The sequence below is a fragment of the Gobius niger genome, assembly GCF_951799975.1.
Source record: "Gobius niger genome assembly, chromosome: 22".
NCBI lineage: Eukaryota > Metazoa > Chordata > Actinopteri > Gobiiformes > Gobiidae > Gobius > Gobius niger.
In genome coordinates, this window is record NC_136873.1 from 19274458 (window position 1) to 19302146 (window position 27689).

A 27689-nucleotide genomic window follows, 5' to 3' on the forward strand; every position below is an offset into this window, starting at 1 on the left:
ACCAGAGCTCCGGTCGGGGGCGGTGTCAAAAAAGAAAAATTCTTTCGGTACCAACTTTCGGCACTTAACTCTCCAGACGTCAATATATGACCTGCTGTGAGTCTGAAAAAACACGAGTATGTGCAGATAATTAGCCAAAATAAAAGCGAAGCAATAATAACTTACTAACTAAAACTTTTGTAATTATTACAGTTGGCAGAGTCTGCGGCTACACCGGCTGCAACTCATGGCTAAATAAACCGGTTGAATAAGACACTTGAGTTTTTCGGCAAATGGAAAAGCAGAAAATAGCAGCGACAACAGGAAAGACATGGATTCTTAACCTTTACCACGGAGGCTTGTGCACTTTTATCTTTTGCACAAAAGATAGAAGTGTCACCACTGCGACAAAAAACTTGTATTTGTTGTTCTCTCTCTTAAAAAAACAATTGCAATGCCTAATTTTCTCCCTGTGTTGCATTACACACTCGTGCCCACGCAAAATGATCAATGGAAAATAACACTTAAAACACTCTGTGCTAAAGCCTCAAAGAGCGGTGACGCAGCTCCATCAGTGGAGACACGTACAACAACTTATTGCAAAGTCAGGAGCATCGCGGGAGAGCGGGTAAAGAATCGTGAGAGTTGGCAGGAATGGAACAAATGCTGAGTTATGATTGAAATTTAACTGCAGATGCCACACACTAACTTTGAAAAAGATCTGCTCCTCGCATGAAAAAGAGTCTCGTTACTAAACATGAGGGAAGGACCCAAACAAACATGACAGACACGAGACAACACTGTGCTTTCATGTCAGCAGTGAGGAAAACAAGAATGAACGCGTGCGGGTGAAAAGGTGGAGTCTGCAGTACGTGACGAGAGAGAGAGAGAATGTGAGAACAGCGGCACGAGCGGAGAGTCGCCTAATTGGTCCTTGACTCTCATTACTTGAGTAAAAGTACAGATTCTAATGGTCAAATGTTTATGAAAATCTAAGTACTGAGGCCACCGTTTTTACATACTGAAATACAATATGTTTTTACCTGAGCTTAGACGAGTTGATGTGTACCTGTCTGGTCTTTGTGCGTGTGCTCAGTCATTTCTTTATTTCTTACTTGGCCTCTCCCAATGTTATCCGATCCGCTCTAAACTTGGGAGCATTCCTTTTCCAAGGCTGCAGTTTTAATTCCTGGATATTTGGGAGCTGAGCCAGAATGGATGGAGGAGCTTCCATTTCTTTCGTATCCGCCGCCATTGCCAAACTACAACCAGCAAATGCGGCGCAAATGCTCGACGTCACCTACAAGCCCCGCCTCCCCCGCTCGCTGAATGGCAGGGTGAAATTCAACCGTGTAACGTAGCCACAGAGATCAGACCCAGACGTACATGTAGGGAAATGATAACTGACCGGAGTTTACAGATAAGGCCAGGCTAGTCATAACACAATCACACTGACAAAACACACATACGATCGAGGATTAATTACATGAAACTTTTATATGACACGCCTCCCCGAACTTGGGCGGAACTCCTCCAGTGCGTCCCCTTTAGTGAAGTAAGAGACAGAGACAGGGGAGAAGTGGAGCAGATGAAATGAGCGGTGAGCGAGAGCATCTGTGGCCCTCGGGGATTGGGCCCCAGAGGAGGAGCATGTGTCGTAAATGTGCTTCCACTCAGCGCTGTCCAACACTCTCACATGTACATCATATACAAGCACTCTATAACCTCCGCCGCTCACAAATGACCTACTTCCCACCTACTGAAGGAAGGCTGACATCAACATGTAAACAGAGGTTGTACTCCATATGATTCCTTCAGTAAAAGTACAGATACTAGTCAAATATTACTCCATTTAGGTTTGCAAAAGTCAGAGAATTTGCAACGTTGGAAATTTTTCACAGGAATTAACAGGAATAAATAGACCTGAGGGTTGTTTCTGAAGTCTGAAAGAAATCATCTTTGCCATTTCTGCACCAGGGTTTGAAGAGCACAGTGTTTTAGGTTGTGGCCAATACAAAGAAGAGCTTCTGGTCGGGGGGTAACAATATACTGAACTGTGCCACCATGTACCGCGGTGCAAAACTCTGACAGTATGCATCGCACTAAAGTGACGAAGTAAATTTAATCTCGGCCCCTGAGCTGCTAACCCACTGCAAAAAGCTTTAGAAACGAAACATCAAAACTTCGTGTTGATCCGACAGAAGAGTCACACGCACTTTTCTTCTTTTCTACAAACACCCAAACTAAAGACGAGCTGAGAGTGGCAGAAAACAGGCTGTGGCTGGAGTTCAGTATTTTAATATAACCAACAGCTTGTGATTAATAAAACACGAGACTTAATGCTTCATTTACTAAATCATTTCTGAAGTGTTTTTTTATATTTTGGTCTTTATTTGTATTTTACCTCCAATATATTACATTTTTGCGCAAATTGTAAACAAATTATGTCCAAATGTAGAGTAATAAAAGAAGAAATATAGGTCTAGATTGCCTATATAGACAGTAGCCTCTCTATATATAGGCAATATATATTTTTTGCCTTTTAATCGATCGATAAGTGTCGATAAATTCTTAACAATACCCATCCCAACGTTTTCCTCCACTTTTTTGTGGCTTTTTGTTGCTTTTAAGGGCGCATTTTCGTCATATTTTTGGGGGCTTTTTGTCATGTTATTGATGCTTTTATTGTTTTTGTTGAGTGTTCATCGCTTTTTTTTAAATCACTTTTTCGTGTGTTTTTTTTTGTCGCTTTTGTATTCCTTTTTTTCCCATTTATTTTTTTTTGGTCCAGTTTACAATGCTTTTTTGTTGCACTTTTTCCAGTGTTCATTTGAAAGCTAAGACCTTGTAGTTTCTGGAAATCAGAAAAGAAAGGTGTCAGACCTGCGTGAGTAAAACACAACTTACAGGCGGTGGACGGCAGCTAACGGATTTAGCAGGGGCGGATCTCGAAAAAAAGTCACAGGGAGTAAGTAGGGTCAGGGATATTTTCTGAGGTGGCAACACATGTTTATAGGGGGGGACGCAAGTTTTGCTTGATCACGGGGCAATTTTTCCTTGACCCTCACAAAATGACATAAAAATTGTAGCATCATCCTAATATAAGCAGGGGGTTTCTAACTCAGGTAAAATTGAAACCTTTGTCAAAAAAATAAATAGATCTTGGCAGCCACAGGCACCTGGCAATTCTTTGTCCTGTTAAAAATGTAGTGAGTCTGGAGCAGATGTGAGACATTCCATGAATGACATTACTGTGGTAGATCCGCCCCTGTGGTTAAGGGAGAAAACTGGCTAATAATCTCGCCACTGACCACTTGTTTTCACTTTCATTTCCATATTCATCTGTGAGGAGGGTTGGAAAAAGACCGCAGAAATGCATTAGCTAAATCCGTGGCTTGTAAACAAACTCGCCGAGAGCTTCTCTGAGCATTAACAAAGCCGCGGGTCGTGTGTGGCATCCATCTTGTGTTTCCCTGGCGCTAATTCACTTCGACGTCTTCTGCCCTTTGAGCTTTATTTGTTTTTAAGAGATGCGTGATATTTAGAAAAGGGGACTGCACAATATTTCAGACGGCTTTGCAGCTTTCAATTATGTGTGTGTGGCTTAGCATTATATAAATGTGCATTTGCGTTTTTTTACATCCGATCTGGGTTTCTTGGGTTATGTGCGGCCGTCCATGGTGACGTCCAGCGCTAACCTTTTCAGCCGCCGCGCTCGCTCCAACAATGGCAATCACAGAGAGAAAGAGGGAGGGGGCTGCTTTTTAAAGGTTAACTCACTTTGCTCAGAACGGATCGGGCGGCGGAGACATTTGTGCGGTCGTTAAATGAACAGTGAGCTCAGAGAGAGACGTGATGGAGATGGGACACACGCAGCCTCACCACAAGAGCTTCAGTGGAGCGATACTGTTGTTAGGAGACACTATTGTCAAGCACCGTCGTCTGCTGAAGTCTCCCAGCACCGACTTCCTGTCGCTCAGAGAGTCCACTTGAAACATTCCTGCTTGTGCACAAGTCTCAGGCTCTGAGAACCTGAGGGAGCGGTCTCCTGATGGTCCCAGGGTCAGGACCATAGATCCATGGTCAGGACTAGGACTGGGTATCGATACCCTTTTTTTTTTATACCTGTGTAGCCTTCAATTAGCATTTTTGGGGTCACTATATAGCAATATATTTTTCATGTAGTGAATCAGTTTTCTTTCAGGCGGCGGAGTCCCTTGATTCCCCCTCTCAGCTCCAATCATAGAAAGCTGCAAGCTCGGAGTCGAGGCAGATCCACTACAGTATTATTTGGTAATAGTTTATGTTTGACAGTTGGTAATGATACATGGTCTTAACTTATATAGCACTTTTCCACCTTTCCACCTTCCACATTAGGCCCAAAGCGCTTTACAGTAAGAAACCAGTCACCCATTCACACTCTCATTCATACACCAGTGTACGCAGACTCTGGAGGAATGAGGGTGAAGTGTCTTACTAAAGGACACAACGACCTGTGCACCTTCAGAAGGTGGGATTCGAACCCCTGACCTTCTGATCGTGAGGCTCAACCACGTGTGCCACTGTCGCATTGATGTTGTTACAGTTAGGTTAGGGTTAGGGTTAGGTCAGGGTCGTTCAGGAACAAATCAAGCAGTTTGTATGCTGTTCAAAGTTATGTTATCTTTATCAATCAACTGAAGCATCTACTTTTGAAATTTGTTCGAAATAATTCTTTTTTTTATTTGTTTTATGAAAAAAATTGAAATTACACAATTACTGACTCCTCAACGTGCATTAAGTAGATCAACATCAACCTTCCTAATAATCTTTATCCAGCAGAGGGTGCACTGTCACGGTGGATTCGCTTCACGTGGCTGAGCCTCAGCACGGAGCAGTCGTTCAGCAGTGTCAACCTGACTGTTCAAAAGGGGCAAAGTGAGATCTGACATGCTGTGATTTTATGCTGAAATCAAGCAAAACTATGCATCTGCAACTTTAGAACAAATAACATAAGGATTCCTAAGGTCATTGGTAGTTACAAAGAGCTGGAAGGAAATAGAAAAAATTAATTAATTATTGTAGTTAATTGTAATTATCCATTCATGCTTGGTGCTCCTGTTTCCGCCTAAAAGCCCAAAGAGCCTCGCTAATCTTAGCGCCTTGTTAAAGGGGGTTCTTCTCACTGCATCAGTGAAGTATGTTATATTACTTTTGTTTAAGTTTGTGCTCCATACCACGTTTTTGGTGAAGAGCAAAAAATAATTAATGAAATAAAAATAAAAAAAAACACTGAGCAGATCAGCTCTCCGCATAGGTTTAATAATTATAGATAGTAGGTGTTCCAGTCAGCCTCATTGATTGTAATGGTTTAAGTCCTCTGTGAAACTTACATGGCTGCTCTGTCTCCTATGAAGCCTGTTCCTTAAAAGGGCAAAAGGGCAGGCGGAGCCTCCACAGAGCCAGCCACTGAAAAGGCTTCCAATGTTTGGGGTTGATTAAGAAAAAACAGCGGGGTTAAAAAGATTTCACCTATCCAAGCATTGTCACATGGGTCATAGTGATTTTCCATTTATCCATCCATCTTCTTCCACTTGTCCGTTGCCGGGTCGTGGGGGCAGCCGTTGGAGCTGCCCAAATCACATTGCACCAGCCCCTTATGGCTCCTCCTGCAGGAGGTGGGTCCACCGAAGGACGGCCTCAGGATTAGACGGGCCTCTTTGTCTGACCTAGGGATGTCACGGTAACCGGTGTAGCGGTAAACCCCGGTAAAAATTTTGACGGTGAAAATTACCGTCTTGTTTTTATTATTATCTCGGTGAATAACCGCACCCGCGGTGTAGGCACGGTGAGCCTCACCAGCCACCGTCTCATCTGCTGCAGTTTCCGCGGCTATTGTCAAATATAAAGCTACAGGCATCACAAAACTTAGATCAGTTTGGTGCTCAGTCTCCTGCACAGTTGCGCGCTGTGTCGGCGTAGCTTTGTTGTGCAGATGCATTAGCCGCTCCCGCTAGCTACGAAGTAAAAGCAGTAAAAGTTCACTTGTCGTAATATAAAGCCGTATAACTTTCACCTCAGCGTCAGCGCGATGTCTCGTGCGGTTCATCGCCCTCAGTGGTTCGTCTGTTAGAGCGGGGTTAGTTTAATATAATAGATCCATGGGTTAGCGAGTAGACGAGCTACAGTCAGCCGGCGGATGCGGGCGGCTGCTCAGGTGAAGTGAGGGAGCGAGAGGGCGAGCGTGGGGCAGCGGGGCTCACTCAGCCTGGAGCTGGAGGCTCCTACGGCTGAAGCCACGGGGAAATGGCATAATTGTATGTTATAGCAAGTAAGTTAGCGTTTTAGCTGAAATGCTGATGTGAGACTTTGGGTTGAAGGAGAATGTAACGAGTCGCCTCATAGTGCGGCTGCAGCGCCACCGCCAGTACATAAACATGTCGCGGATATCTCCGCACGATGGCACAATGCGTTACGGGGCTCCCGGTGGCAGAATTCAATAGATTCACTCTCGCCGCAGTATTAGGAATTTAATAATGATGGTATTTTCCCAAATCTGCAAAGCGAAAGCTCACTGGAAGGACAACAACAATGTTCCTGATATAGACGGTTTATCTTCGTTTCTGACGCTATAAATAGTACATGTAGAACCCTCAAAACGATCAACAACACATCGTTAGAGTTCCTTTACTTTGATGAAGTCTTTGTCTGTACTTTTTTTTTAAAAATGTAATAAGCACTGTTAAACTTTTTTGAAACTATTTCAGTTTGTGTAGGACTATCAATGCTTTCTGAACATATTAACACACATTTTAAAAAAATACCGCGATAAAACCGAAAACCGTGATAATTTTGGTCACAATAACCGTGAGGTAAAATTTTCATACCGTGACAGCCCTAGTCTGACCTGTCACCTAAGACCTGTTTGCCATGGGAGACCCTACCAGGGGCATGAAGCCCCCGACAACAGAGCTCCCAGAATCATTCGGACGCTCAAACCCTCCACACTGTTAAGGTGGCGGTTCCAGGAGGAGGGTCATAGCAATTTTTAGAAACAACAACACTCTTTTGTGCCAGGGTTTTAAGCCGTTCTTGAGAGGTCTGACGTCCCATTAGAATCCTGTCTACCAAGTGTTTGGAGTTGCCCCTGGCCACCAGGGGGTAGTACGACACTAATGTCAACTCCCCACCATGAGGACCATAGAGAAGCGCGTTCCTCGCCCATTGGCTCTGCACCTCGTGTGGTGAGTGAGAGAAGGAGGGGAAAGAGCTAAAGTGTATTCATTAACAAAAGGCTGCATTAGCAGAAAGAGTGTCTGAGTTCATGCAAATTAGCCATGTGGACTTCAGAAAACTACACAATTTGTTGTTACAATAATATTTCAAATAGTGACAGGGCTTCCGTGGGGCATTTAAAAGCATTCAAAGTCATAATTAACTGTGCCAAAATCATGGCTTTAAATGTCATTAAAAAAAACATTACATTGGATTCAAACTGGCATTAAATCTAAAATTCTTGGAAAATTCACAATGTTGTTGAGCAATGACTTTACACATAGAACATATTCAGCTGCAGCTCTGGCTGAAATTTACCACTTTTTTCAGCTAATTCTCTTTTCTGTTTAATGGAATGTTTTTTTTTAATCTTTAGAAATTAAATCTGCGCCATTTTCCCCTCCATTTGTGAAATTCAAATATAGTGTTTGGGAATTAACACTGCATTACAAAGCATTACATTTGACATTCTTCTGCTGGAATAAACCCTGAGTAAGACATTGGTACATGATCTGAAGTTTGACACTGATATGTATCTTTGCTCAGTTTGTAGTGGGCATGCAGTAGGTTATACGGCGTGTACCTGCCTATCACGTCGCCTGGAACCATAACATAGAAGCTCATTTATTCAAATTTTATTTTTATAAAACTTTAATGCTGTCCCTAACCAAACAGCCATCAAAACCTTTTTTTTTTTTTGATAGCTACAAGTACCTACATTTTTTTCCAGCAATTGCAGTTGTTTCCAAGCACCCAATTGCTCAAAAAGTCGCCTATCTCTGCAGCAATACTAGACACATACCATGCCATGCTTTATGCAGCGCTGAACCATAAGGACAAATTTCACTTGATCTTAATTCGAATGGTAATAAATATACAGATTCTAGAAGTGGATAGCCTCAGTCAGGTTTAGCTTGGTTTAGGATTAGCTCTAAGTGCATGTTTGAGCTCGATGGAGGGAATCAAAGCGGTGGAAAATAGCAGTCTCGTAGGACTAAAAATACCTCTTAAAATCTGTAATTGAAATCTGGAGCGCTCTTATTTTTCTATTAGCATTTGTATAATTTGTGATATCTTTTGGCTGCGCTCCCATTTGCATATGAGGCGAATGAGAGTCTCTTTTAAAGCGCGCTATAATTACCGGCTCGTCTCGAAGCTCTATAAATGATGAGAAAAACACTGGAGAGACCCGCCCTCCCACTCACTCGCGACCCGACCAGTCTCTAAATGTCGAATCCGCCGCACACGAATCGGGGGCTGCATGATCCGCCGATACAGTGACGGGGCCGAGTGCAGCGTCAGCGTTAAACAGGAAGAAACCAGGTCCTAAAGCCAGAACGTCACAGGGGCCCAGGTGGATTTTCACTTAGGGCCTTGAAAGTCATTTTGAACCAGTGATTCTCAACTGATTCTCAACATTCTTTTCAATATTTCCATCTGAAACGGCATGGAAACACTACGTATGTTCAAATGAATGTTGTTTCTGTCATGATTCCAGTCTTAAAGGCACATTTACGGGCAGGCGAGCTGTAAACCCCGGTCACAGAGGAGACCGCTTTGAAGCTAGACCCACTTCTCTTTAACTTTCACAAGTTTGTTTTATTTCCTCTGCTGCATGAGAGAGAGAGGGACAGAAACGTTATGTGAGTGAGAGCAATAGAAGCTTTATCAGTTCGTGACATTGTTTTTGTGATAATAAACTACAGAGTGAAAATATCCAGGTTTATTGCATAGAAAAGCGACATTTTCTTTCAAATAAGTCTGTGCGGAGGGTATTTATTTTGAAATCCCAAAAGTTGTTGGTGTCGCTTTCCTGTCTGGCGTGATCTGAACTGTGGAGCTTGATCAATGGCTGCTGGCTGCTCTGCCTTTTGATGACACTAGGGTCCGCCATTGCTGTAGTGCCTCCATATGGCCGCTAGTCCCCCATTGGAAAGCATTGGACTTAAGACACGTTAAAAACAATTTTCGAGCCTGGTCCCAATGTTTTTATTTTTGAACTATCTGGAGCTAAATATTCCTCCTGTGGTAACGCTGGGTTAGTTACAATTAAAGAGACCAGGCTGGTTTTCGTAAGAAAAAATGTTCGCACTAATGAGGGTCGGACTGTTGGCATTGGAGCTGCGCGAACTAAACGCCACACAAGAGCCGAGTCTACAGTGAAGATCCCGCCCTGATGCCCTTTTCAGGAACATGCCTCGTCAGAGCTGGGGAGGAGGAGTCTGTAAACATAATTTCCCCCTTGAGCGTGGTCATTGTGGTAAACGGGGAGGAGTGAGGAGGAGACCATTATATTTACAGTCTATGAGCTTGATCTGCAGAAGGAGCTGATCTGTGTTTTTGCCGGGGAGGAGTGGTGACGGAGGCCCTCGGACCCGAGAGGACCATGGAATGTTTCTTAATAATCAAAATAACGAAATACAGTATTTTCTGCGGCGGTCGGGGCATGGGATGGGGTGACCGCGGAAATAGTAGAATCTGACACATCCAGGTGGACACTTTTTTAAGGAAGTATATGGACAGTTATAATGACAAATCACACTATTTAATGGCATGTGCTAATTTTAAGATTTACTTGCAATTTAGACCCTAGTAAATCAGGCTCTGTTTGCTTAGAAAGAAGACAGCCATTTTGAGAAGACTTGATGGCAATCCTTGATGCACTGAACATCTATAGTACTATCCATCTATCTCGGGCGCCCCCTGGTGACACTAAGAGTGAGCACTCAGGACCAGAATAGGTTGAGTTCACATGAGTTGACGTAGCAACACTGTTAACAGTCTGTAGTTTAAAATGGAGTTAGCGCAGCTGAGGATCCTATTGTGGTAACTATGGTAACCGTCAAAATGTACAATTTTGGACTTGGTTTATGGTTGATATCCGCAGGAAACAAAAACTGTCACAAAGTTCATGATTTCTCTCTCAGCACAAGAACTAAAGTCACATGACGTCCACGAGACAACAGTGGCGTCGAAAGATGGGTCAAATGCGGAGGACACATTTTGTTGTACAGTGTTGTATAATGACTAAAACAAAGAATCTTTATATGCTCCATGTCAGACGTAAGATGAATGTGGCAGGTTTGTGAATCCAATCACTTCCTAAAAATGATCAGGTTTGGACATTTCTTTCCCCTCATCTGCATGTGGCGTGGAGATAAAAACCTTGTGTATGGATTTGCTCTTCACGCCCGTCCCCTCGCGAGCAGTCAGGCCTCTTTAAGACAAATCTATGAGTAATATCTGGCTCTGATGCATCAAAACACACTGCGGTCACTGTGGAAAAACAAAAGCCTCCTTTGACCTGAACAAATGGAGTTTTCACATCGTGACACATCGTCCTCAGGAAATAAAATGACGTGGAAGTCCCTCAGGATTGACTAAAAGGGATAAAAACATATCATTTGTCATATCGTTATTAGGTTGAGGTTTCTCCATTAAACATGAAACTGGCTTGAAGCGTCCTCTGAATCAGAACATGTCCCTGGGAAACAAGTGATGAGAGTCGGAGTGAATGTTGCTGGGTACTTTGTGAAAGGAATTAGTGCATTTCCTTGATTAAACCTGATTTCCGCCGATGCAAAACACCACAGTTGCCAGGAGAGGTGAACCCGGCTCTGGCAAAGTTCAAATCCAGGCTGAAAACGCTTTTATTCAGCTGCTCTTGATAACCATGCTTTGTTGTATTTTTAGTCTATTCTTAGACTGTGTACTTTTAAAGGGGGGGGCGTAATAATAATAATAATAATAATAAATATTAATGCATTGGTTTTAAATAGCACTTTTCTGGACACTCAAAGACGCTTTACATTGCATTATTCCTTCACTCCAGACTTGGTGGCGGTAAGCTACTGTTATAGCCACAGCTGCCATGGGGTAGACTGATGGAAACGAGGCAACCAGTCTGCGCCGTCGACCCCTCCGACCACCACCAACCACTCAGTCACTCTGTACATTCGCCAGGTGTCCTGGTGTTTCCAAATGGTCTCCCATCCAAGTAGCGACCAGGCCCTTCCTGCTTAGCCTGAAAGCTGACGGGATCGGGCAGAGCAAAGCCACATGTAATAATATTAAGTCTGCACTACAATGAATGGGGCCAAACTTACATAATGACATTGCTCAACATTTTTTACGGCGTAAGTTCGTCAAAAACACAAAAATGATGGTCTGAATCACATTCTAATTATTTTTTGGCCAAAACTGCATGCAGATTTATGCTAAAACATTTCTCGTCATGCTCAATCCACTTTTAGATACCAAAGGTTTTCCCGCACGCCTATGTTTGATGGAACATTTGCAAATCCAATGAAATCTTTTTGTATCTGCTAAATTTTGGACGTTTTTACATGAACAAATGTTGAATGGCGCGAGCACAGATATATATATATACACAGATATATATATATATACACATATATATATATATATACTTAGTTACTTACTGTACGCTAGCTGTAAGGAAGGAGGCCGAGGATTAGTGAGTGTGAGAGCCACTATCCAGGATGACACATCCAAGATCCATAAGTACATCAAGAACAAGGCTCCGACAGATGACGTGCTCAGTGAATGTCTCAGACAATGGGGAACAGAAGATGAGGTGCTGACGGACAAGCCCCTACACGGGATGTACCACCGAAACATAACTGAAGTGGCGGATATCAAGGAATCCTACCAATGGCTAGACAGAGCCGGACTGAAGGACAGCACAGAGGCTCATCATGGCTGCACAGGAGCAGGCCTTGAGCACCAGAGCAATAGAGGCCCAGATCTACCACACCAGACAAGACCCCAGGTGTAGACTGTGCAAAGAGGCCAATGAGACAATCCAGCTTTACATAACTGCAGGGTGCAAGATGCTGGCAGGGAAAGCTTACATGGAGCGCCAAAACCAAGTGGCTGGTATAGTGTACAGGAACATCTGTGCAGAGTATGGGCTGGAAACCCCAAGGTCAAAGTGGGAAACACCTCCAAAGGTGGTCGAGAATGACCGAGCCAAGATCCTGTGAGACTTCCAGATACAGACGGACAAAATGGTAATGGCGAACCAACCGGACATTGTGGTGGTGGTGGACAGCAATACCAGCAATACCAAGCGACTTCAACATCAGGAAAAAGGAACACGAGAAACTAGAGAAATACCAGGGGCTCAGAGAAGAGCTGGAGAAAACCTGGAGGGTGAAGGCATCAGTGGTGCCCGTGGTCGTTGGGGCACTCGGGGCAGTGACCCCCAAACTGGAGGAGTGGCTCCAGCAGATCCCAGGAAATACATCAGACAACTCGGACCAGAAAAGTGCAGTTCTAGGAACTGCAAAGATACTGTGCAGAACCCTCAAGCTCCCAGGCCTCTGGTAGAGGACCCGAGCAGGAGGAAAAAGAGACCGCCCGCGGAGGGTGAGGAAGAGTTTTTTTTTTTAAGGATTGTTTTATTGTAAAAAATATATATATATAAAAACTGATTCAAGAACATGAGACTAAACAAACCTTTTATATAAAACTCATGCATACAGTACATGAGTTTTAGTCATGTAACCTTACTTTATGTACATGCCATCTTAATTGGTCATTCTAATATGATCAGATACTGCTTTTCATCCATGTTTTTGCTGTTGTTTCCTTTTGTTTCCTTGTTGATGTTTTGTTCCTTTTGTACCATTGTGAAATGTACTTGTTTTGAGGGTTGGCGTTCATAAGCTTCTTGCTTCAGCCCACTCCTTTTGAGCAGAATGTATAGTGCTCAAATAAACAAATAAACTAAATCATCATTTATCATTTATTATACCAAAATCTTCCATTGTTCTCATTCAAACAACACAACTATGTGCTTTTACTTTCCAAGAATAGAGAAGGCTCGTCTACTCTTCAAATTAGACCTGGGAATGTTAAGGGGCGACGGAGAGGAGGACCTCATGACTTTGACAGGAACATGACAAATAAAAAGGAGCCAGCCCATTAAGCAGTATTTTGTACTGGATTCGGCATGGGATGTGATGTCAGGAGAGGAGGGAGATGTTGAAAGCGCAAGGGAGTTATAGTGGTTACTTGTTGTGAAGACAGGACTGCGATTGTTCTCTTTGGGACGATAGTCAGCTTTGCATATTTTGGCTATGTATATTTTACTAAAGGCCAGAAGGCATTTCCTGTTTCCTGTTGTGGTGTAAAAATAAATCATTGATTAAAGAGGGGGTATTATGCTTTTTTCAATCAAATAGCACCAGTCTATAGCACACTACAATGATGACGCAACCTTCTGTTGGTCTGTGAATTCAGTAAATTAAAATAACTGCCTTGTATAAAATTGATCTTTCAAAATGGCTGCACTGAACGTCTTGAAATAGGCCTCTGTCTCTTTAAGACGCTCCCTGACCCTTTCTGACACGCCCCCTCCACACGCTGTCTGTGGCATCACAACACTCCACAGTATTGAAACTACGATCGGTGCATTTTAATTTATATTGTATAAAGGAGCTACTGTTTATCACTTTGTGAACAATGGCCACACAGGATATGATTTGGAGACGAACCTTCCACACCGGACGCTTAGAAGGGGCTCTTGCCTGAAAAATAACTGCTGTTTGGAGGCTCTCGTCGCTCTTTGTTACTGCCATGCCCTATGGATCTCTAACTATACCCCCATGGACGACACCAGGATCTGCAGGAACCCATAGGATTCAAAAGACGGACATTATCTGTGCAGGTGGACAATGGTTTTTCGAGGTTACCCCGTTAGCTTGTTATAATCGACTACAGCTCGTTGTTGATGAAAAGTCTGCAATAAACCACACATGTCTAAAGCCAGGCTCATTGTGTGAAGCTTTACACAATGAGCTTGTGTGAAGCTCAGTGTGTAAAGCCAGGCTCATTGACCACAACTGGTCAATGTGGTCTGATCTTTATTAAAATCATAAGAACAGTGTCTGCTTGAACTAATACCCACCAAACATGTACATTTTAATGGCCATAACATGTAAACATTCACAGGAGAGGGAGGAATAAGTAAGTACACCGCCTAAATCTCGCTGAACTGCAGCAGTTTTGTAAAGAGGAATGGTCCAAGATTCATCCTGATCGTTGTGAGCGTCTAATCTGCAACTACAGGGAATCAGTAATTGCTGCAAAAGAAGAATCAGCAGATATTTAATACAGGGGTTCACTTACTTATTCACATGCTGTTGTGAGTGTCTGTGAGGTTTTTCTGCAAAAATATCTTGATAAACTTGTGAATACATTTTTCCACTGATGAGGCAACAAAACAGCCTTACACCATGATGTTCCTGCTCCAGACTTCACAGTGAGGAGAGGGGTTTGATGTTGATGCTTGAGCTATAATCCTGCATTTTAAGCATACTGTACTTTGTGTAAATGCATTGTCCCTTTTAAATAAATAAATACAAATACAAATGTGCTGATCCATTTTTCCTCCACACATGATGTTGTGTGTTCCTCCCAAAAAAAATAAATGTTGGGTCCATCAGGCCACATTATATCCAAGAGCTCTTTCGCAAACCAAAGTTTAATAGTTTGGGAGAAACACACGTCATGTGTGGAGGAAAAATGGAACAAAATAAGTAAGTGAACCCCTGTATTAAATATCTGCTGATCCTTCTTTTTGCGCACAAATATTGCCATTTTACATCTAAGAGCTCGGGATGACGCTATGATCCAATAACGGTCATTTCCTTTCCGGGAGAAACCCACCACAAAAGACTGGGGAAATGTTCTCGCACATGTTTCCTAACTTAGAAAGCCCCTCCAAACACATTTTTGTTGCGAAATGTCACCAAAATGAACCCGGTGCATTTCCGTGAACACGGGTGCAGCGCCCTTTAGGCCGGTGGAGAGAGTGTATTTATGGAGAGTGGGGTAGCACCCATGGGAGCAGCTGGGCCATGGCCGGACAGCTGCTGGACACATGTGGGTCAAATGCCGCAGCTCTAATCTGCAAACAGGACGTGCGGATGTTACATAAGGGTCGTCAGATGGAGATTTAAGCCGTGTGTCGTCTTTGTATTGGTGCCAAAGTGGTATTACAGCTCCTATGTTCTGCTTTATTGATCCCTTTCACACGGCACGGTGGCTTAGCGGTTTAGGGTTAGGGCTCTCGCCTCGGAGCACAAAGCTCATGGGTTCATTGACGGATTGTGTTGTATGTTTTTTTAGCAGCAGTGGTCAAAAAACTTTATTTCATTCATTGTGTAAAAGTACAGAAACTACAGGTCAAATATTCCTCCATTAAAAGTAAAAGTTGCTACGTTACATTTTTAAAAATAGTTTAACTTAAAGGCACCATTCCCTATTGCAACAGCCCTCTGAACGTGGTGGAGGGTTTGAGCACCTGATTGATCCTGGGAGCTCTGTTGTCGGGGGCTTCGTGCCCCTGGTAGGGTCTCCCAGGGCAAACAGGTCCTATAGGTGACGGGTCAGACAAAGAGCGGCTCAGAAGCCCCTTATGAGAGACTAACAGGCCCGGTTTGATTCATGAGGCCGTCCTTCTGTGGACCCACCACCTGCAGGAGGAGCCATAAGTGGCTGGTGCAATGTGATTTGGGCAGCTCCAACAGCCCCCATGACCCGGCAACGGACAAGTGGAAGAAAATGAATGGATGGATGGATTAAAGGCACCAAAGTGGATTTTTTGTAATGGAATGAAATTAGTTTTGTCTTCCTTTAGTGTATTGTAAACTCAGACGTTTGTGGGAAAAACACAATTTCATGAACTTCCAGGCTAGTGTAAAGGACTCGGGAATTATTTTGGATAATACAGTCCCGACATTTTGCATTATTTGGATTGTACCACGCCCCCATGTAGAACTTCAATTTGGAACAAGAAGAATGAGTGAACCTTTTAAATGGGATGATCAAAAGGACAAATCTGTGCAAAAATGTGGATTCAGTGCCATTTTCTGTCAGGTTTTCACACTGTCCTGACATCCTGATGCAAAGGCAAAGAAGAATTCTCCTTTAGACTTTGGTGTGAGTGTTGAGTTGCATAAGCAGGGCCTCTCACAGTGCGGCATCGCTGCTGAGGTGGGACGCAGTAAGACATTTGGAATTTCTTCAAAGATCCTGAGGGTTATGGAAGAAAAAAGTCAAGCGGAAGACTCAAACAAATGTCCCCAGCACTAAGCCGGAGGATCCGATTGTCTGTCCATCAAGACACTGGACGATGTTTGACCCAAATGAAACCATTACTGGAGCCATCTGCAGTCCAATAACCCTACCTAAAACTATTTACTAACATAGAGCTTGTGAGGAAATATCAGTGGAAAATCTCAAATTCCTCATTTTAGAGGCAACATGGATGGAAGATTACATCAAGGTTTTTTGTGACGCCTGCACAGAGAAAACATGGAGATACCAAATTATGGGGAACTTGTGGTGAGACTAAAGCAAATCACTTCCATATCTTTTGGGGATGCTCCCTTATAACTCAATATTGGACACAATTAAAAGTGTCCAATGTATTTAATTTTTTAGAATTAAAAATACCAACCAGTTTTGAAATTATGTACAGTGGCGAGAAAAAGTAATCATCAGTCTGGAATTTCTCACATTTCTGCCTAAATGTATCATAGTTGAGACTCTTAATTTGAAAAGAAGGGACGAGTATAAAATGCTTCGAATGATGTTGTTGGCGAGTAGGAAAGCACTAACCAGAAGATGGCAAAGTGAATGCTAAACATCTATAATATGGAAAAGCTAGCTGCGCCCATTAGATTGGAAGTCGATAGGTTTAACAACATGTGGAAAGGATGGCTTAAGTATCAGGCAACATAGAAGGGATTTTGTTTAGGGACTTGTTGTGATGACTGAATGTTTATGAATACCTTTGTAATGTACCAGGGAGAAGGATGAGGAACGCACATTTACCATACAAAGAATGTTAACATGATGCCACACCCCGGTTCTAAGATACATTTTATTTTATTTATTCATTTACGCTGCAAGAGGCCCAGATTCTGCAGCTCATGCCGCAAATTGTTAATCTTTTGATCAGGACTTTATAATGGTGTTTAATGACTGTTCTGGTAACTGTTTGGCCCGTTCCACGAATCCATCACATCAATCAAAAGTGTCCTTTATTTTTTTTACCCAAATGAAGTTGTATTTTCATGTATTTCATGTTTATTGTGGGATATTCAAGGATTAAGTTCTATTCTAAAAAAGCCTTATTGCCATTTTTCAGCTTTAGTTCGTTTCCACGGCATTAAAAGGTCTTCAATCGTTTATCGCAAATATCTTCCTACCTCAATATATCGAACTTCAAATGTTCACATTTCTGTCTCTCTCTCCTCATCATATCTTTGATTCATCGTAGAAAATAGTCTAACAGCTGTCCAACTGCTCCCTAATGTCTGTTTTTCTCTGGTTCACATAATCCCGAAGACAGTGTCTGCTTACAGCCAGCTACCATCATTATTAGAAGACCAAATAAACCTAGTTGGACTAAAACATGATTTTGTACATAACGCTAAGTGGAAATAAAGAGGTCATCAACTTTTGTAGGCTAAATAGATTGTAAAACATTCAGCTAAAAAAGGCATTAAACAAAAGCAGCTTTCTTCCATGTTGAAAGGCCAAACGATATCTCATCTTTTAAACTCAGGTATCAAGATTATTCCTGCTTCTTAAGGATAATACGAGATGAGGGTGCGGTGTTGACCATTATTCTGACAGAAGTTAGATTAATATAACTGCTCATCAACATCACCGATGAGAACAGCAACACCGCGGACCCTCGTGTTTCCCACGCTTATTCATTCACAAATACTGACTGTTTGGTATCCACGCGTAGGACGAAAGGCAGTGACCGCATTGACGCTGTAGTCCAAGTCATTTCCGCGCGAGGTGCAGCAGCTACAGACTGGAGCAGGACCAAGGCGGAGCAGACACAGGCAGCAGAGGGACTGGGGAGAAACACTAAGGATTTTTACTGTAAATAAAATAGTGCATCAATTAAAGTCACATCAGCTTTAAAAGTGTGGGCACAGACCACTATAAGCCATATAATAGCAGTTATATAGTTATTGTTTTGTGCTTGGGAGTAGTTGAAAGGCTCATTTAACAGGCCAAGAATCAACATCTCTGCACAATTTGTCTGAAATTTGAACTGTATATGTAAAAAAAAAAAAAAGCCATTTGGGAGTCAAAAGAGCCTTTTTAGTGAGCCGTACAAAATTATCATTAATTCATGTGAGCGGGGCGTCCGAATCGCCATCAGAGTGAACGCCCCTCACCTGCTCTAATGTTTACTAAACTTGGGTAATAATGGATATATCTGATAAACACTTTAGAGTTTCCTATTTATAGATAAAGATTAATCAGATCAGTTTGGATTATCGCTTTTTGCCTGAGGAGGATTATCGCTTTTTGCCTGAGGAGGAAGCTATCGATCATTTGACTGCTCGAGCTAAAGGTCAGCGGCGACTTTTCATCGTAACGGTTAATATTTAACATCTGTTTTCTTTTATTTGTCTTGAGTTTAGTTCAAAGACCTGTGGCTCTCTGTTCTCTTGCAACTCTCGCAATACATTATGGTCATACGGCCCATCCCGTGGGTGCTGCGTGGCTTGAGCACCCACCTACATCTTTGGGCACCAGGTGAATGATTAAATGGATATAACCTGCAGATCACGGGAGTTCAGCGATAGCGCAGTCTATGGCGAGGCACAGCAGGTCAAAGTATTGATTTTTGAAGCAGTGGTCAATGTGGAGATTTCAACATCTTGGTTTTCATGTCAGAGTATAAAAATGACTACATTTACTGCGTACAATGCTTGTTTTATGATGTTTTGTGGCTAGCGAGGGGAAGATATCCCGGAAGTAGTGAAAACATTGCTTCACAATGCCATCTTTCCCTCGGGTATTCTTTCACAAATATTGACATATTTTACATCGACGTGTCCTGAAGGGTCCCCGAGATGACACTATACTCCATATATGGTCCGGAGAAATATGTCGCACATCTGCACGTTACAAAACTTAAAGGAATAGCGTAATAACACCTGGAGTACTTCAACATCCGCACAGAAATATCGTCTCACAATATAGTTCCCCTTTTTATCCGCTTAGAAAATCGGCATGTTTCATTTTGTGTGTCTAGACTTGGATGGTGTGACGGCTCACATAACTGTATTTAACTACGGAAAATGTGGAAGAGCTTAGTAGCTTCTAACTTCACCCCAGTTCGGGGCTATACCTTTGCTGGGAGAGGCTAAAAGCTAACAACATTTACATGACTAAGTGCAAAGACCAGACAGTATCAACTTGTCTAAGCTCAGGTAAGAACATGTCTCAGTATGGAATTACCAATATGGCTATCGGCCACAATTGTATTTTTGATTGCCCCGCAAAATGCTCCGGTTAGCAGGTCTTTTTTTATGCACAAAGTGCCTTATTTATATACAGTATATATACATCTGACCATCCAGGGCTACTCCGCACTCATCAGTGAACAAGACTGTTTTAAAATTAGTCTGTATTTCTGAGCCACTGCAGCCGTTTCTGTTCAATTAACAGTTTAGACGGTTAGATGGTTTATGCACAACTGCAGCCTCTGGAGGGTCCTACACCTTGATGTTCGGGAGACTCCAGAGGCACCAGCAGCTTCAAATACCTGTCTGCTGCTTTGTAGCAGCTGTTCTCTTAATCTGATGTATTTGTCTGGCAGAAACCGTCCTTATTGTGCTTTTATCTGCTCAAACCCATGTGTGCTCTGAATCGCTTAGCAGTACGATGATTACGCTTAATCTGTTGTGAAATATCAAAGGTTTTCATACCTAGTCCAAGGCATCCTTTTTCAGTAGTTTTTCCCTCAACTGGGCTAACCTGACAACTAATCATATAGAAAACGTTTATTTTTATTTTTTTACCTTTATGACACTGAAATACAATTTGCATAATAATTTAGAGCGCAGTCTAGGCTATGGGCAAATGGACCCTGTTACTTTGGAGCCTTAGAAATGTAGTGGAGTAGAATGTATTATGTTTACTGTATCTTTCAAATGTTGTGCATTAAAAGTAATAAGTTCTCAAAACAAAGACAACTCGAGTTAAGTTCAAATCCTCAAAAGTCCAGTACAACACTTGTTACTAACCCCCTCTGCCGCCATTCACGCATAAATGAATAATTATGGATATGCTTCATGGCAAAATGTGGACGTAGCCTTCTATATGCAGATTAGTTTAAATAATTATAGAAAAATACTGCACATAGGTATAGGGATAAATGTAGAGGTGCCCATCCATATATGGGATATCTATGCAGTAATAATAACACCTTAAACTTGGACACTCAAAGCCACTATGAAAAAAAATGTAGGTATTACTAATTTACTCATTCCAATGCGAAAAAAAAAATGTCTAGAAATGAATTATTGAAAAAATCCTTCTGCAAAATTTTCCGAATTATTGTTTTTTAAATTGTGGAGTCCTTGTAAGAAAGACTCATGTGGCACAGAGGCGTCGCAGCTAGAAGGTCCCGAGTTTGATCCCCGGCCTTTCTGTGGAGTTTGGCAGATTGGACGCCACGTCTCCGTCAGCCTACCCCAGGGGCGGCTGAGGCTACAGTAGTTTACCACCAGCGACTGTGGTGTGAATGAATAAGGACCAGCCTCGCCAGCCAGAATCCACACTTTTACTCTTTACAAAGACGGTCTGGGATCAGGGGGTGATTTCTTTGATTTCCCGATAGGCGTGATTGACAGGCGTATTGACCAATCAGAAATCCCGGTTTTAGTGATTTTACAAAGCATCGGCCAAAAAACGGAGACAAATGTGAACCATCTACATCGTTTTTGCCACTAAAAAAAAGAAAACAAAGGAGTCATGAGCGGTTCCTGACGTGACAACATTTTGTGATTGGGTCGATATGTAACTTTTCCAGATTTGATTGTTGGCTGTTAACAAAGTTCCTGCTTTTGAACACGGCAAGATTACCGACTACAGTGTGGCGCTTTGGGAAACTTGTTTACTCAGGCTTGGGAAGCGCCATCACTATTATTATTATTATTAGAAATGTGCAGTATTTTTGATGAAAAGGCCCCTGAAGTCATAGCTTCCCAGAATCAGTGCAAAAGCGAAAGACCTTCATGTGTAGATTAGACTCGTTTTCCAGGTGGATTAAACCTCAATTCTTCTCATTTTCAGTTTCCTTGATATAAATAAGACACCAGCATGCCTTCAAAATCTCATCAATGTATGCATGTGATTATCCAACGAGCGTTTGGCCGTGTACTATTCTTCCTAGAACGCCTCCTCCGTAGCGTGTGCGTAAACAGCTGTGGTCCTGTACAGGGGAAGGGCAGCGCGCATTGATTGATGGACGCACGAGCGCGGAGCCTGGGTGTAATGGAGGGGGGGAGAGAGACAGGGGGGGGGAGGAGGGGAGGGCGCACGGGGCTAAATGAATGATGAGCATGTGGCGGGGCCGTGGATGAGATGCGGAGCACACCTACCTCCCTCCCGGATCCTTCCCCCTCTTAACGCTGCTGCTGCGGGCTGACGGAGCGCCTCGTCCGCTCTGTCTCCCCTCGCCGCGTCTGCTGCTGCTGCTGCTTCATGGTAAACAGCTCCACGCATCCACCAGCTCGTCCTTTTCCCGGTAGAGTCCCGGTACGCCCATCGTTTCGCGATTCGCAGCGACGGTCTGGTTAAAGCCCCCCCACGGCGGATGCGAGTACCTGCGGGGAGGTGAGCGGGGGTCTTCTGCCTCCAGCGATGCGCACTGTACGGTCGCCTCTCTCCTCTCGCGTGCTGTGCCTCGAAAACAACACCCACGACACCGCTACAGAGCACAAATGTTCACCAATTGTTTCTCCCAACTTGGAGTTACATGATTGAGAGGATGGACGAGCGCGGATCGTTATCCATGTGTCCCGCAAAAAAAAAAAGGGATAGACTCAGGAGTGATGCTCGCAAGCTCCTGGGATCAGCAAACATTTAATTAAAAAATGACATCCCCACACACCCCTTTTTTAAATACGATCCCCCCTGTTTGTGAAATAAATGATAGAGTCCTCTCCCAGTCTCGGAGCGGCCCGTCTCGTTCCGCCTGTGAAGGAATGTCCCCAGTGGCGCGTCCGGGGCTCCAGCGCCAGCACCGACGCCTGTCAGGTTGCGCAGCCGACCCGGGGAGCTCTCAGGCCGGGCAGTGAGGCAGTGAGGCACCGCTGCTACTCTGACGGAGCGCTCCCACGTCACCGCACTCTTTAGCGGGGCCGGTCACGTGACGCAGCCGCCGTGGCTCGTTCAGGGAGCGTGCGTAAAAAGCGAGAGGCGCTCGGAATCCGACGAGGCGAACAATAACGTGGTGTGAATAATTGGACCGTGCACACGCACATGTCGCTCAATAAAGCAGTAAAGCGCGTTGTGTTTTAACCCTCTTAAAGGCCGCTTGTTTTGGTGCAGGACGTGTAGGGGAAGTGCAAAGCTTCCACTGAGCATTTATTTAATTATATATCTACTGGAAAAGTAGCTTTGAAGTTGTTTATGTCACTGGTCATTTAGATCAGTGCTCCCCAATCTTTTTGGAATCCCTTGAGTTTTTGATTTCTACTCAAAGTACCCCTTAAAGGAATAGGCCACCGTTTTTACATACTGAGATATGTTCTTACCTTAGCTTTGACGAGTTCTTTAGGACCTGTCTGATCTTCACCCGTGCCTTCAGTCACGTAAACACAGCACAGACGCCGTTAGCATTTAGCCTCTCCCTCTCTCCTCTATAGCCCCAAAACAGGTGAAGATAGAAGCTACCAAGCTCTTCCACGTTTTCCCTATTTAAATATGGTTACGTGAAGTGTTACACTACAAATTATAATTACACACAATTAAACAATGTGGATTTTCTAAGCGGATAAAAGGGGGAAGTATATTGTAAGGCGTAATAATACCAGGAGTAGTTTGGCATCCGCACAGTAAAGTGAAGATTACTGCGTGGATTTCATAGCCTACCACTCTGTGGTAGGCTATGAAATCCACTACGCTGCCGTGTGCTGGGCCCCGGGCAGCACAGAGCGGGACAAGAACAGAATGAACAAGCTGGTCAGGAGGGCCAGCTCCGTCCTGGGCTGCCCCCTGGACTCTGTGGAAGAGGTGAGGGACAAGAGGGTGTTAGTCAAGCTCACCTCCATCATGGACAACATCTACCACACGGGACTGTAGAGGAGCTGAGCAGCTCTTTCAGTGGAAGACTGAGACATCCTCAGTGCAAGAAGGAGCAGGTCCTTAATACCCACTGCTGTCAGATTGTACAACACTACTGTAAAGTACTCATGTGCAATAACTTGTGCAAAACTACGTGCAATAATCTATCAGCGTCACTGTATCAACCACCTGCACCTGAATGTAAAATTTGCACTGCTGACTTTTTATAGTCTGCTCTATGTTTTTTATTGTTTATACTTAAAGGGACTATACAGAGTTTAAAATGTTCAAACTATGTATTTTCCTCCCCCTACATGTTCCTGCCATGTCCTAATGTGTAGAATGAGCTCAGACCTGTTCAACACAACTGCGTCTAAAATCCTGCACTTTCACTCAAAAAGTTGTTACATGAAGTGCCGTCATGCACGAGCTCAATATAGAACCTGCAGTTACACGTAAGACCTGAGGTGGCAGCAGTGAGAATAAAATGACCAACTTGCATCTAGTCTCTTTAAAACGTTTTTATTCATTGTATATAAGAGACCTCTATTATCCATTTGCACATTTCCTGTCTGTTTGCATGAATGTTTCTTGAGAGCTGAGGTAAAAAGGGAATTTCTCCATGGTGAGATATATACATGCTTATCTTATCTTTTTAGTAATAATAGTTTTATTCTTCTTCCCACTCCTTTTCGAGCAGTTTTATATGAAAAGTATTCAGTGTATGATATTTGACACATACCTGGCTTTATATGTCTTGTTGATTCACTTCCTCATGAACTATTTTTTTAAATGCAAACATGTAGCATTGATGGGTAACGAATGGGACGAATTATCTTGTGCAACCTTCAACTTCAGAAATGCCAGACCAATGGAAACTCTGAGAGCTGCTTTAAGTATTTTTATCCACAAACAGAGAAGAATCTTTATTTTATTTGACTAATAATAATAGAATGAATTAACACTCATTTGTCACTGGTTACATTCTGGCTCAGATGGTAGAGCAGGTTGTCCAGTTACCGAGAGGTGGGCGGTTTGAATCCCGACTGTCGTTCCTTGGGCAAGACACTTAAACCATGGCTTGTGTGAACGTAATGTTTGTTTGTTTGTTTGTTTGTATCCTTTATTGTCCCCGTAGGGAAATTTGTCCTCTTCATTTGTCCCATCCTTTGGTACGGTTAGGGTAACCCGTAAGGAGCAGTGGGGACCCATCTTTAGATGTGGAGCCAGGCTGATGGTCAGAATCACCTGGCTGGATGTGTGAGTAAGTAGTTACGAGGGGCTGATGGTCAGAATCACCTGACTGGATGTGTGAGTGAGTAGTTACGAGGGGCTGATGGTCAGAATCACCTGGCTGGATGTGTGAGTAAGTAGTTACGAGGGGCTGATGGTCAGAATCACCTGACTGGATGTGTGAGTAAGTAGTTACGAGGGGCTGATGGGCAGATTGGAATCCTGGCTTTCTTCAGTCCCCCTGCAGAGGAGTTGCAATCCTGGAACTGGACAACAAGAACTGAAGCTCCAACAAGGACAGGACGTTAGCTCCACGGTCCTGGCCGCAGACGGACTCCCATCTGCCCCGGGGCTATCTATAGCCTGTCCGTCCATGGGAGTGGATCTCTCTTTCTGTGGTTCTCACCAAGGTTTTGCTTTTCTCCCACTGGGTTTTTAACCTTTTCCTTGCAAGGAGAGTCTAAGGTCTGAGGACACTGGGGCTGGTTTCCATCTGCTGATGACGCTTATTTGCATTGTTTGTTTTGCTTCATTGTTTTAATCTTGGGTGCAGCTGTGAGCAACTCCTGTTTATTGGGCTATACAAATTGACTGATTGAGCTGTGGCTACAATAGCAGCTTAGCAGTGCAGATCTTTGTAATTTCTTATTTGACCTTTATTTAACCAGATTAAGTCCAGTTGAGTCCAGACAGCCACATCCACGCCGTGTGGTTCTGCTCACCTGGCTCACTTCTTTGGAGGCAGGTGACCGATTGTAATCAGCCTACAATATTCTGTCTTTTTTTTCATTTCTGTCTCTCTCTGTCTCTCTGTCTCTCTTGTGATCATAAAGGATTGATAGTTTGTCTTGAAGCTAAAGGCTAACATGCTATACAAACAAATAATAAAAGGCACTATTTCAAATTGCATAATGCGTTAAAGGATCTGTATCATGCTATTTTAGCCATTCCAAAGTTAAGTATAGGCATTTATATGATATATTGTACCTCTACCACTATGGAGCACTCATTTTTGTGATAAATGTAAGTGTTTTCTGGAGGTATTTTTCGAACCCGGAAGACACAACGCTTCGATTCAGTTAACTCCGCCCCCTCTCTCCGCACATACAACTTAACCGTAATATAAATAAACAACAATAATCACGATGCAGTTATAAGGGGTTGACATCAGCAACACAGTTTGATAAATGGCTAACACACAAGCTAATATGCTAATACACAAGCTAACACGCGTTTGGATTGACTCACCGCTCTGGTCCATCGCTGTTTACATTATGGGACTCGCGTTGCTTACAAAAGTTAATCCACTTTGATTCTGGCGAAGGTTCACCAAACATCCATCAGAGACAGTCACAGAAAAACACTATTTTGGTGATAGTCGCTGAATCCCGGAGAAAAAAACAACTTCTGACGAGTGGCCTCTTTAGAAAGGTTGAATAAACTCCCGTCCTCGTAGCCAAACGCGCTTCTTTTTCTCCGTGACATGATCGTTAGGTAAGAATAAAGAACAGGTGTGTCCAGTTATAACGAGCTCCATCTTCACAGCTGCAGCGCAAACATGACGTCTGTTCAGACACTCAGGGGTGCGTTTGTTTTGGCCCCAGCTAACCTGGAAGCACCTCGGGCACATCCTTTTTTTCTCCCTTTTTTTTCCTCTTTGTTTCTTTCTTACGAAAGAAATTATGAAAAAGCTGTTTTACAAATTAAAATCAGGCTGTAAGGCATTACAATTACAGAAGCCGAGCATTTCTGTTCCGCTGTGACGACACAACTGAGCACGTCAGTCGTTCACCAGGAGAGGGCGGAGCAGCTGCTCAGAGAGCAGGATTCAGGTGGATTGTTGAGAACTGCATGAATGAAGCCAAAAAACACTCTGGGGGTGTTTTTGATAAGGAAATAGCATTACAACTAGGGATGGCCGATATATCGGCGCCGCCGATATTATCGGCCGATATTTGTCCTTTTTTCACATATCGGTATCGGTCCGATATGGGAAAATATCGGCCGATATTTTTTTTTCCTTTGAATTATTTACTACACCGTAATGTCATAGCGCACCTGAATGCAGCAGCAGTGTAGACGGGGCAACAATTTATTCAAATTATCTCAAATAAACAGTGGCTCTTAAAAATAAAGAAACTCCAGCATAAATTCACACGTCTCCAAAAGAAAGTATGTTTTTACTAAGTTTAAACAAAGTGGAGCGGACACTTGGACACCACAGAGATACAGAGCCACAAGTTACTGCTGCAACAAACTGGACTAAATCTGCCTCATGGACATGATTCTGAGTCAGGATTAACAGGAATCATTTTCTGATGGATTATTTGTCGCTACATCTGAGGTGAGTGTTGCGAAAGTTTCTCCGTCTTGACGCCAGATTTATAACTTTGTTTGTTAGCGCTAGCATAGCTGCTAAAAGGCTAAAGGCTACGACACGTAAACATGACCTTTCTGTCATCATGTAGGTCTAACTACAGTGATGATAATGTCTGTATTCACGTTTGCTCTGCCCACCTTTGTCATGTTAATGACCCGTGAAAACGAGGCGTTATGTCATATCGCATTTTCGCGCATATTTAATTAGACGCTTTTGCGATCGTTCGCGCATTTATCATTGAAAACGGTGCAGTTCAAAGATCATGCTAATCTTGTAAATCTACTGTTTGCTTTTTGCCAGCTCTAAACCAACTCTAAATATTCAGTCTGGCCTCATAAGTTCATATAAGGTGCTGTTAAAGTGACATTATGATATTTCCAATTCCAAAGCTTCATACAGAGCTGTGTGTCCTTTATCAGATTTGTTTAAAGTTAAAACATGTAGCTTAAACAACATGGTAGGCTACATATTTTAATAAAAAATACAATAAATAGTAGCCTAGCATATTCCCAGTGTCAGTGTTTACCATTAATAGAGGACATGGGTGAAAGTATAATAATAAGTAGGTCTGAGTAAATATTTAGCCAAAAACAAAATTACATTTCACTCCAACATTGCATTTGGTCTTTTTAATATTTTTCTAATAAAAAGGATTGTTTCATCCTGGTGTGAGATGTGTCCCAGGCATAAGACATTCCAATAA

General features: G+C 43.0%; 1 protein-coding gene across 1 annotated transcript in view; it reads right to left on the reverse strand.

The window, feature by feature from the left end:
* b3galt2 (UDP-Gal:betaGlcNAc beta 1,3-galactosyltransferase, polypeptide 2) overlaps positions 1-22653 on the reverse strand; it is a 33114-nt gene extending 10461 nt beyond the window's left edge. The window contains exon 1 of the mRNA XM_079580972.1: positions 21687-22653. The gene's annotated coding sequence lies outside the window, so the exon portion shown is untranslated. The remainder of the gene's footprint in view (positions 1-21686) is intronic.
* Positions 22654-27689: the final 5036 nt, after the last annotated feature.